This window comes from Necator americanus, chromosome II (assembly GCF_031761385.1).
Source record: "Necator americanus strain Aroian chromosome II, whole genome shotgun sequence".
Classification (NCBI taxonomy): Eukaryota; Metazoa; Nematoda; class Chromadorea; order Rhabditida; family Ancylostomatidae; genus Necator; species Necator americanus.
The window spans coordinates 31,758,887-31,772,285 of record NC_087372.1 but is presented as its reverse complement, the minus strand read 5'-3'; positions in this window follow the sequence as shown (position 1 = coordinate 31,772,285).

Sequence of the window (13,399 nt, the reverse complement as noted above, 5' to 3'; positions counted from 1 at the left end):
AACTCAGTGGTCCGTGTACCGACCGGAATACGTCCAGTTTCGCTTTTTTCTTTTGCTCTGTTTCTGATTCTGAAGAAATCATGGAAAGGGCCGCGTTCACGAGGAGTCCGACTGCTGCCGGCCCGTGGTGGTTTTGCCGGGTGCAATTAGGAGTTTGGGTATACGGTCTGAGCACGAACGAGCTAAACTAACTAACTAACTCGTACGGTTATATGGCGAAAGTTGTCCAGATATTGCTAGGCTGTTTAAAAAGTGCTGTTACCCAGCACACCGCCGAAGCCCGACTCAAATAGGTCAAATATCTAGATGAAGCGGAGAATAGTCGATAAAAATCTCTATTTTATTAGGCTGAACTGAGAGCATTTTCGACCCGAAGGTACTCCTCAGGTCCCTCGGTGTCGATCGGCGGTATACGGTGGGGTGGGCGCCGAGACTCGAAAGGTCTGGAACAGTGACGAACGAATGGATTCTCTGCGAGATCTCGCTGTAGGTCGAGAAGGTTGGGCTTCAGCGGAGATGCGAATGACCGTGATAATACCAACCGGCCGATTACCCCTTCGGCGCTTATGACGTACGTATACGTACGTCATGGAGTGCACTTTTTCTACAGGGCCCACCATCTGGGAGGTTAAGCCAAAGTGCATTAGGGTCAAAACGAGTTGAAGTTCGGTGCAGTTGCGTAAGCGGCTGCGCTCGAAGCTCGAAACACTGTGGAGCGTTGCTGTTAGGATCGAGGTGGAACCTTCGTTCGCTTCGCCAGGATTACAGCAATGGAGGGATTGTGGGTGGTCGCACTTCGATCCTAACCTCAACGCTTCACCGTATCACTTCGAGCGCAACCGCTTACGCAGCTGTAACGTGCTTCATGTCGTTCATATCTGACTACATGCCATGAAGCGAGGGAATATTGCACTATTCCAAAAATGTACACCAACGGTGTTTTTCACTTTGAATCTGTCAATGAACAACACAATACAGATGAGTAACAAACTGTTCACAATTCGGTATACCTCAATTCTTCAAAGCTCCCCGTTCTCAGCAATTCCTTTACGTTGCAAGCAGGATAGAAAGATAAGCAATTTCATCATTAGAACAATTTTGCTTGAATGCTTTAAAATATGGAAATAAATCTGTGGTTTCACTCCTCACATAATCAAAAAAAATAGAAAAATCGCACGATTACGATATTCTTCCTAACAAAAGATCCTGAAGTATGAAGAAATCTGTGCAGATCGTTTGAAAGATAATCTTCCTTAATTGAGAAGAAAGAATATAATTTTCAGAAATTTTCACTTTCAGAAAAAAAAACGACTATCGATGGCCTAGCCTATGTGAAACGTTTATCATTCAGCTTGTTTCCTGTTCTCAAGAGGAAAGAACTAAATGTGTGTCCACAACAGAACATGTGTAAATAAATAAATAAGTAGCTAAATGCGTATTATGGAAAAATTGACGAACAAACAGTTTTATATGGTTGTACCTAAAAAGTCATCAATTTTCTTACAAAATGGAAGCTCCCTGTGCTCTCTGAACACTATTCTTCTAACCACACTATTCTTCTTAGCTCAGACAATGTTACTTTGCAAATGTTGTCATTCTGGTAGGTATTTTTTTTTGCTAAATATTGTTTTCCTCTCAATATTATGCTAATTTTGATGAAAAGATTATAATGATATGTAAAATGTTCCGAAACTTTCATTTGATAACAGAAACGAGCGGGCGACGGTACGCTACGGTACCGTATCGCTGCCTTTTCAATGTTCATGCGTATGTACATAGGGCTGTATGAATATATCTAATTTCAGGGTACATTCTTTTATACAACAATGGAAATTACTGGGAGGGATCATTTGCGTTTCTTTTTTTCACAGGGGACATCTGTGCGAGGAAAATACAGGAAAATTTCAGACTATATGATAAAAAAAATTATTAAAAAATGTCGGATCTCCAGATAGGATCTAGCGGGAGAACCTCCATGCTGTGGCCCATCACTAACAAGAAGTAAAATTTGTTGTTTATTTATCTGTTATGTTTAGGTAGAGCTGTGCTTTAGTATTTTTAAAAATCAGAAAAATTTAGAAAAGAAAAAGTGAGTTTGTTGGCTGAGCTGGTAATGTCCGAACTGGAACAATCTTATAACATTCTACGGCTTTCGAATTTATTCCGAAATGTATTCCAATTGAATTGCTCCTAGAATTTTTTTTAAATTTTATTATTAGCTTCTCCAGATTTTCCAGGTATCAAAAGCAATTCAAGCGCATTAACGCTGAGAATGCCAATTAAAGAGGTTTAATGGTGCACTGATTCCCCGTGGGAACCCGCAGCGGGCACCTGCTCTTGAAGACCTCGTATTATTTATAACCAGAATGACATTCTTCTCTTAGTAGATAGCTGCGGCAGCAAATCACAGTACGAATAAAAGTCGGAATAATGCGGCTACAGTAACCGCCGCGCCGCGGAAGTGGGCGAAGTGGACGAGCGACGGTTCCCGACAGCGTGCAACCGACGGCAGCCGGTAGCGGCGGTGACGGTGGTGGCGACGGCGGTCGCACACACCGATGTACACCAAACGATGGGCGTGGCTCGCGACTTCCTGTATCCGCCGAGAAAGGAAAGTATCCCCGAATCGATTTCGTTTCAATTAAAAATTCCATTGGCATCGCTCCGAAATGATCGACATTCGGGATGTGCTGGCATACATTGTAATTAAATAGCGGCCCCATAGAATGAGGGGTCGATACTGGAAACATTTAAGCGAATCGCACCCAACCCAGCAAAGGAACGTATGTGGCAGGGCAGCTGCTGCCGTTGAGCCTCTAATTAAAGGAATATAATCTGGAATAGCTACGAAATTCTCAGAAAATAATCCATACATAAAAGAAAGAGTATTATAGGAATCGAGAGTGAGATTTACCTTAGAAAGTTCTGTAGTCCTTCATAATATGCCAGAAACGTACATTGGGCTGATTTCTGCTCGTTGTGTGCTTTTTTTTTTTGCTGTGTATTTACTTTTTGTAAATGTCCTTCCCATATCTTTTTTCTAATTCTTCCCATTGAGCACATAATAAATAAAATAAATAAATAAATAAATAAATAAATAAGTAATCATAAGTCTCTTCTAAAGTAATCTCAAGCATGATGATAAACAGAAGTAGAGAAGAGACCGATGTTCTGGACAATTCTATGGAATTTTGTCAACTACACCTCTTTTTCCCTCTGTGGCAACGCGCTTTTTTTTCGTGGATTCGACTGTGTTCGGTACTGTAATGCCAGCAATTCCCACGATGGATTCTGACACTAGACAGACTTAATGTGATCTACGTAAAAGTGCACGATTCTCAGTTCTTTATTATTCTTTTTCAGATCGTTAAAAAGACTCCTATATGGTAATAAAAAAGAGAGTTCTCCTTCAAAGTCTCATAAAATTTGTGAAGTGGAAGAGTTAACGCCCTACAACCTCAACCTCCTCAACAAACTCGGCTTCACCACTGTTTTTGAGAGTCTCGATGACTAGATGAAACTCCCCCTAAAAACCTTCTATTGCAGTGAATTACGTTCACCGTAAGGAAGTAAGTTAGAGGCTAAGTAAGAAGAAGCTAATTATGAGACACATGTTAAAGTAAATTTGTTGAAGGAACCACAAATTTCTTCAACATCGTCCTCTCCCGTCACTAAAGAACGAGGTAAAGTATTAAATTATGAAAATGTTAAAGGACCAATTTAAAAAATTCAAAACCGAATAGAAAGAAGAGAATCGTATAGGCTTGGTCACAGTGTATCACATTTTGCTGGATTTATTCCTGAGACTTTACACTCTGAAATCCCTGAAAATGACCAGCTGTGCTATTAGACGAGACGAGGACGAGGATCGGTCACGCTAACGACTCGAGCAGACAGAATCTACAGCGGTTACGAGGGACGACCGCTTCCGTTTTCGTGTTCGTCGCTCAGTAGACAACCATCGCTGGAAGATTATCCATAAAAGTATGGAATCTCCGGATTGCTCGAGTACACCGACTGGTTAACATGGATTGGTATTTAAGCAATGCGGTGGTGGCGGTATAGCGCAGTCGGTAGGAGGTCCGACTATGACTACGCACGATCGATCGATGGCACGAAACCGCGCCAGTGCCAACCAAGTTCTTCATCTCTTCGATAAATTGGGGCCACACGTGTCTGGATGGATAGAAACATTGACTTGACAAATCGGCTCGGGACCCACAAGTTATTGCAGGGTTGCAAACGCATTCCTAAAATCTTAAACGATTCTGAATTGAAGTCGAACGCGAGCGTCCCCATTCCTCTTTGGGAACTGATCGACGCCGTGGCCTTTATCACTTTATTTAAGCACCGTAATAATATAATATTACAGGCGGGTGTGGCGCAGATGCCTTTCATCCCTCCGGGGTCGATAAATTGGTACCAGACTTGTCTGGGAGGATAAAAACACTGACTTGATCATCGGCTGGTCCCCGCAAGTCATTGTATAGGCCAACACGCGTTCCAAAACCTCATCGGTTACGAATTCCACTAAAACGCGTTGGCGCATCCCAAGTGGATTGATACGCCAGTGACTTTATCCTTTATCCCTTTAATAATATAATATGATAAGATAAAGAAAGGATAAAGTCACTGGCGTATCAATCCACTTGGGATGCGCCAACGCGTTTTAGTGGAATTCGTAACCGATGAGGTTTTGGAACGCGTGTTGGCCTATACAATGACCTGCGGGGGCCAGCCGATGACCAAGTCATTGGCTTGGTTTGCACTAGGACGGTTTCGAACCCTCGACCGTGGGGCTACAACGGACCTCTAACCCACTGCGCCACACCCACCCCATATAATATGATAATATGAATAAATTAGTGCTTGGAGAACAATTGAGATAAATTAGTCTCAAAAATTAAGTTGACTTAATGAAATTAATAACTAATCAATCACTAATAATTCAAATACCGGAAGTGTCCGTTGCTGAATTAATTTGTCAATTATATGTTGTACTACATTTGTACCTACCCTAAAATCCCATAGATAACTCCGTTTTCCTTTCTGCCGGAAAGATGGATGCTTTCTTTTTGTTGCCTCGCGTTTTTTTCTTCCTGACTACAGTTTTCTAATGTGTTTTTTTCAAATTTCAAACAACAAATCAATATAACAAAAATAACTAGGTTGAACAATTCTGAAATCATCTATGGTTTCTTTAACACTTATCTATGTGATTTTAGGGTATTATTATTCAGACTATATTCACGAATTTATTTCGCGCTTCTCAAACTTTGGTCTCTTTTGTTTTTGATTGAAATCCATTAATTTCCAGACTGAATCTAATTTTCCAACTTTGAACTTAGTTTTACAGCTTTGTATGTGCTTCTTGCACCTTAGACATATGTCAAAAATACATGGTCTGATAATCCCTGAAACTTTTATTTTTATTTTCTGCTCGTTTTTCTATTGCTTTCTCCAACATTTCCACGGAATTCACTCTTAATTTTTTTCTGGATTGTGTAATAATAATAATAATAATAATAGTAATAATAATAATAATAATAATAATAATAATAATAATAATAATAATAATGGTAATAATAGTAATAATAATAATAATAATGAATAGTGCTAATAATAATATAATATGTGTATGAATAGATGAATAGGCATTCAAATAGTGATATTAGCAACATTTATTTCATCATATCTACTTATTTTAGGCAAAAGCTGAAATCAAATAAATAAGTTTGCATCGTTCGCCTCTCCAGATCCACGCGATTTCATTAACGCCATCTTTTTCCAGCAAATGCTAACAGCCAATTTACTTGTTTGCGCTTAAATGATGAACAATAATGGTTTCAGCCGGCTTCTGGCCACTAAATTGCATTCTGCTAATGCCAGAGGGCAACTTAAGAGATGCCAACGAGACGAGGAGCCCCTGAGCGAAATCTCTATGCAATATTCGGTGATCACATAAGCAAGGCGGTTTGATTTTTGATTGGGATAAGTTTTTTTTTTGCAAAAGATAATATTTCCATGGATTTTTAGAGCTGGGAAAATGGAATAAAAAATATATATTTGCGTAAAAGATATTACAGAAAAAGAATCTTAAAAATAAAGGAGCTTTAACATATTATGATATGTATATTTTAATATATTTAATGCATATATTTTAAGTTATACATATTTGACTTTAAAAAGTTTGATTTATCTTAATTTATAAGAATAAAGGAGATATATGTATGAGTGGGTGTAACGTTGTCGGTAAGAGCTATGACTTCACAGTCGACCGGAAGTTCGAAACAGCCCCGGTGCCAACTAAGCCTTTCATCCCTCCAGAGTCGAAAAAATAGCACCAGACTTGTCCGGGAGGATAAAATCACTGATTTGACCACGCATCCGCTGGCCCTCGCAAGTCATTCTATGGACCGGTTACGCGTTCGTGAACCTCACACGATTCCGAAACACAGACGCGTAGGCGCATCTCATGCGGATTCAAATACCAGAAATCTCATACTTTTCGGAGATGTTATGGGATACGACAGCGTTTAAGGCGTGAATCAATAGTTCCACATAGTTTAAAGCTTAGTTTTTCTGCGTCTGTATGGTCTGCTTTGATCATTTTTGTGATTAACAATTTTTTTTACGGTTTAATACGAATTTTTACGACATCATTATTGTAGACATTATGATCTCATGCATTTCTATTTAAACGTAGCTTTTTATTTATAAATATTTTATATATATATATATAAATATATATATACATGTATATGATTGCAAACACTTTTTTCTAGGGGAATTTATTTCAAAAGTACTGCATTATATTTGCATGTATATTTTTGTCTACCTTTTTTTCAGACTTACTCGTTTTTATTTTACTCGTATTGTCTAATTTTATTGAATTATTTTACTCGAATTTTTTGAGAAGCTTCTTTCCAAAAATTCGTAGAGCTCTTACGCCTACGTACATATTACATAAGTGGTGCTTTCCGGTTAAAAAAAAAGAACAATTGAGCAATTAATTAGCGGATATTTGTTGGAATATCGTAGAACTTTCCGTTTTAATTCAATTCAATTAAAAATTTCAAGTTTAATGGATCTCACTTTTATTTACTTTTACTTTATTTTATTTTTTTTTTATTTTACGTAATACTATACTACTAATTAATGCTAATACTGATGTTAATTTTGCCAAAGGTCTGCATGGGGAGCTTGGAAGCTCAAACATCGATGATGATGAAGTAATGATTGTTCGAATGAATTGCGACTTAATTAAGTGTTTCTGTACTTCTAGAAGAATTGGAGGTAGACCAAACCTCAACGTCAAAAAAAGCTTGTTTTTTTTTGTTGAAAAGATCCGATTACCTCTGGGATATGGAGAGAAGTACATAATGAATAGCGAATAACTAATTTAAATATTTCTGAACGAAAACGACTGATATGAGAATTCAAAAGGAAGCATAAAAGTGCAAGGCAATTGCATATAATCGCAAACATTTTTCTATCATTATCGTTCCACTTGTGACAGTAACAAAAATTATTTTTCGGATTATAAAATTTTAAGAATTAATTTTTGCTTAGTTAGAAGACGAATTAGATTCCTAGAAATTATACGAAATGAGCTCGAAACAGTTTTTTCCCGGTTACTCTGCAAATTTTTCTCGCTAGACTTTCTCATAGTAGTCTTTCTAGAAGTTTCTTCATGTTTGACTACTTAAACTTCGTCGCTGGATAGAAATTTGTGTTACCAAAGTTTTTCGTTTGTATTTCTAGAGAATCATCAACCGAAATGAGGACTGGGCCCAAAAAATCAAATAGACTAATAAATTAGGTTTTTTTTTGTAAGTAGAATTCGTGAGTAGAATATTAAGGACATCCATGGATGCTATTGTGATCCTCTGCAAAGTCAGAAATTATCACAAACCAAGATTACACTGCTCGAAAAATGAAACTAAGAATTTTTAAGAATTGATGCCCTGGTGAATTCTTTCACTTCATCCAATGTTCATTACTACAAAACTTTGACTCAACCGCAGAGTGATTGAAAATAATTCGATCTTTACCTATTTCCAATTCACTTCCTCAACATCATTCCTCCACTACTTTTACGGTTTAAGTTCCCTAACTTTTTTTTCTTAAATTTTCCGTTCTAAAGTTTACCCTTATTCAGTTACTTTAGTTTATTTTAGGCGATAGTTTCATGGTATCATGTATGTGATTATAGAATATGGTATTTTATTCTACTACAGTAAAATTAGAAAAAATGGGGGTGGGAAGTAGTAGGAGATAAGAAGAAATAGAAAGAATTCAGTACCAAGATTCAAGATCACGAATTTTTGAATTCTTCGAAAAAGAAAAGAAAAAGAAAAAATTCTTCTGAACTGACTTTGTTATGTAGAGATTCGCTACAGGCATAGATCTGTGCTGGCTCCATTATAAGTTCTACTTTCCCCTTTTTCTTCTCTGAACAGGTGTGAATTTCCGAGAGAATATAAATAAGAGAAGCTTGTTAGTAAAGGTCATCGCAATTAGCGGTAACAGTTACCGTTTAAAAAAATATTTGATTTTTATAATAGAAACTAACTAGATAATAAGGTGTTGTTTGCAAATTTCCGTTGTTTTTTCTTCAAATAAGCGCAGTTGAAGCAGCAAAGCGGCAAAAAAACGTAAATTTGCAAACATTGCGTAAATTCATTACATTCCACCGTTGCTGTTGCAGATCACCATCTGTAGAAAAGAAAAAATGGGGAAGAAAACGAGGAACAGAAGAAAGGTTAGGGGAGAAAATAAAGTAAATCTATGGAGGAAACGATGGAAAAGGTCAGCACACGGTACGTCTGAGCCATGTGCAAGTCACCAGCAATAAAAAATAATTAAGTTTTTTTCCGTAGACAGCTGATTTTCGAGAAATGTACGTATTCTATCATATATTACATATGTAATAGCACCACCATGAAGGAAAAAAATTGGCTGCAGATGAAAAAAAAAAGAATTCAAGGTAGCAGAACAAGTAGTGGACCATAGGATATGTAGATCATTCAAAAATGTGCAATGGGATAAATTTTGCAGCTGCTAGCAGGAGAAAATAGCTAAAATATAGCTTCAAATGTCTCATTTGAATGAGATTGAGATGAGCTGAGAACAACCAACGATTGCTGCTTCTCTGACCACTGAAAAAAGAAGAAAATGTGGGAAATTGTTCAGCTGTCTGGAGAAAATTTGCATATGTAGCTACGAGTAGGAAATTGGAGCTCATATAAGACGAGCGCGAAGCGAATATCATTTTTTGGAGATTTTTTCTCCAACTTTTAAATCTCATCCAGAAACAGTTAACTTCACATGGAAACACTCTTTTTTTCTCTTCAAAAACTATAAAAGAAGAAAGTGTGAGGTTCAACCTAAATATGGAATCAAATTCGCATCGCATCTTAGGTTCAAGCCGGAGTGCAAACGTCGTATTTAATGTATGTCCGTACGCACATCGCTTGCATCGTTCAATTTCTCGGATAATAGCCGTTGGCGCCCTATCAAAATGTTAATTCCGGAATTCCCCCGACGGGATTACCATAGGTGAATTTCACAATTACGGAGTTGATATTCTATTGGAAATGATTCGAAATAATCGAAAAGGAGAATCTCCTCGAGGAATTTATCCTTGAAAGATTCACGACCTGCAAGCATAAATGTTTCAAGAAAAAAAAAACACGAGAACACCGTAAGAACTCGGTGACATGAAATCACAGTTTTTTGTTTACGGTCTCCTCAATTAAATTAATCAATTATTGTTAGCGTTAAGAAACTTTCAAAGCAATTTCTTTAATTTATTCATCTATCCAGATTGTTTCAGCTTAAAAGCTTATGTTCATATTTTTGTATCATTGAAGAGCACTAATTACATAGTGAAGAGAAAATGTTCTTGAGCACATACACACACACACACTGCATTCCCGATAATAACAATCCTGAGATAACCAGAGCTGTGTTTAGAGGGATCGTGTCACGACGAAATTGACGGCGTCGGGACCCGCACCATGAAAAGGAGAACGTAAGCACGTTCATAGTATATGAGTATAGACGTAATTACACTCACATCCCCCTATTAATCCAGAAGAAACAGCGTGAGTTTCAGAAACAGCCCTGTGAGACGTTTCATCTCTCCGACGATGCAACTTATTACGGAGAACTGAGTGAGGTCAAACCGCAGCGAATTTTATTGAGCAAATATTGTGCTGGTTATTTCAATTACAGTTTCAATTAGTTGGATCATGGGGGTTGAATGACGACGGAAATCGTGGATATAATCCAGCATCAATATATGTTTCACTGTCACAAAAAAGTATCTTGATGGAAAAATTATTACTCAACGGATCTACGATCAATAATAATAATAATAATTTGTCAGTAATAGCATAATACTTTAAAAAATGATCTATCTACATTTTGCAAATAATCTTCTAAACAATGAGAATAAATATGTTCCTGTTACTTTAGCAGTTTGTAAGCAAAGTAAACAAATAAACAAATAAATAACTAAATAACAATGCTAATATTTTTCCTTAAAGCACAGGCTCTCGATTCGAGCACAATTCTCGTTATGGTTGGGTTGTCATGTCATTCATTTCCTTCGGGACATAAAAATTCCTCAAACGAGATCTGTTCCCCAAATCAAGAACTCTCTACAGGAGCATTGGATTCCCCTCTATCTGTTCTTTTCTTTGATTTTTACCGATCTTTTCAACTTCACTGGGAATTCGTGTGCGATATTTGTATTTTGTCGCTTATTCTCCATACTCATACCTCTTCCAAACTCTTCCAAGCTCAGCATAATTTCTTGTTCTTTCTCCTCCTTTTCTTTCCACTTCGTTTACATATTTGGATATATTTACCGTACTACGCTCAGTCACTCGTTTCAGGTCCCTATCGTACTATCATTTCATTCATCCTCTTCTCATCCATTCCCTCATTTCTTTACTTTTCTTCCTTCCTTCAAGCGTAACACAAAAAAAACGAAGCTTATGACGTACGATCCTCTTTCTATCTTCTTCATTCTACTTCTTTTCCTTCTGTTTGTATAATGCACTTTGACTTCATCGCTGAATCTTTGTTTGTTTCCATATTTGTTTACTTATTCACCTAAGTTCCTAAAAGAACATTTCTCGCCTATTTGCATTTAAGTGACCACTTCACTAGCTGCTCTCCTGAACGTTTATACTTCAAAAACACGCTTGGCCGTCCAAATTCCCTGCTCAAATTCTTTCTATTTGCACGCTTTTACTTCTACTTGTTTCTTATTACTGCAAATACGAAAAAAAACAATAAATACGACAGACATAAATCTGAACAGTAAATGACATGGAGTAACCCTCTTTTTAATAGGTTTTTGTTACCTGAAAAAGTCTGTGATAATTCAGAGGTCGAAAATCTCGCGGATTTATGAAAACAGTTCATAAAATTTTTGCTTTATGCAGAGAATTGGCGAAAAAAGTTGAAAAATGATTATATACATTTCCTCTTAAAATGAATCCATTATGGATATTGGTACATTCCATCTGCAGCGCATATTTGGTCGCGCTAAATGTGTCCGTATGGTTTGCATTAGCGAATGCGACCGACCGCGTCCCGGATTTCTTCCATATGAGAGTGCTGTGGTCGGCTAGTTGATGAGATTAGACGATTAACTCTCATTCAGATGCGACGCCACACTACATGTCCGACGTCGCCCGATTAGGAATACGTAGATTATTTCAGACTGATTAGAAATCCCCTCTTGTTTGGTAATTTTCGAGTCTGGACCTAACGCAACGCTCGCGTTCCAAGGTCTATATAGTCCTCCCATCTGTTTCAACTAGCTTAACTAACTTAACTACTAATTACTGTTTATAGATTTAAGAGCAAAAGGATAGAGCGATGAACTCGGATGAGATGGATGGATAAAACGGGTAGAAGTTGTGAACAGACTCCTCGAGTGCATACGTCGATGAGAAGTGATTTATCTGGACAATTGAATCCTAGAAATCAGTTTTTGTGATTTTCCAGAATTTTTACTCCTCACACACGTAGCACAAGGTTGCCTCTAAAAGAAAAAACTCTCCTAAGGTGTTATTTCAGCACCTAAAATATAGCAAAAGCTTTATTTCTATGCTCATTTGCATAAATGATATCCATTCTGAAACCAAGCCTTCATCGAAAGGAAGTCATAGAGAAGTGCAATTAATTCCATGTTGCCATCTGTGTTGGCGCTGTTAAAGTTTGGTACAAGGGAACAATTCTTGTACCAGGCTAAACCTGCAAAAAAAAAAAAGTTTTTCTAGTATCTGTCTCAAGCTAGGAAAAAGCAATCTATGGCAACCATAAGCTTCACTTAAAGGCATCACCCCACGAATCTGAGGTGGTACGGATTTCAGGTGGAGTATTCGTATACGGGATAGTAGATTATGGAGAGAGGGTGATTTCGTCCATTTCTCCCTAACTGCCGTAAAAAACGGCCTGGAAGATACGGCTATGGGCGTTCTGGCGCACTATTTTCTAGGAGGAGTTCGACTGGAGCGCGCCAGCCTTGTGCACGCGCTGCATCTTCCGGGCCGTTTTTACGAAAATTAGGAAGAATGGATGGAATTACTCCCTCTCCATAATCTACTATACAAAAACTAACGGAAAAGATGTAGATTATCGAGAAAAATTAATCAAAAACATTAATAAATGATGCTTGTTAAAATTCCACTACTTTATTCTTCGCCATGAGCCTCTGCTTTCCTACTCATCCGGAAAGTTTATTTTTGGCAAAAAAAATAACAGTTCATGTGCGTTAAATATAAAAGTGCAAAGATAAAGCCACACGTACCAATCCACTTGGGATGCGCTACCACGTTCGCTTCAATTCAGAATCGTTTGAGGTCAACGAACGTGTAACTGGCCTATACAATGACTTGCGGTGGCTAGCCGATGTGTCAGGTCAGTGTTTTTATCCTCCCGGACAAGTCTGGTACCAATTTATCCACCCCGGAGGGATAAATGGCTTGGTGAGCACTAGGGCGTCTTCGAACCGTCGACCGTGCGGCTACAGTGGATCCCTAACCGATTGCGGTGCACCCGCCTGCGTACTTTCTATATGTACGAGACAAATGAACAAAAAGTCTCATTTATTTTTTTTTCGTTCCAGAGATGTCCACAAACTCATTGGAGACTAGTAAATTCGTCTCATGTGATTTCATATTCTCATCGGTGATTTGTACTCTTTCAGGTTCAATTCAATTGTTTACTCTACATATGTATGTGCAGCAATGACCTGCTGATTTCTCAATCAATGGTTTGTGCCTGTTTTTTTGTTTTTCATTTTTGGAAGTTGTATACAAATAGAAAGTTGAAGATATCTTGGAGGAGCAGTAATGCAAAAGATTTAACAGAAAAT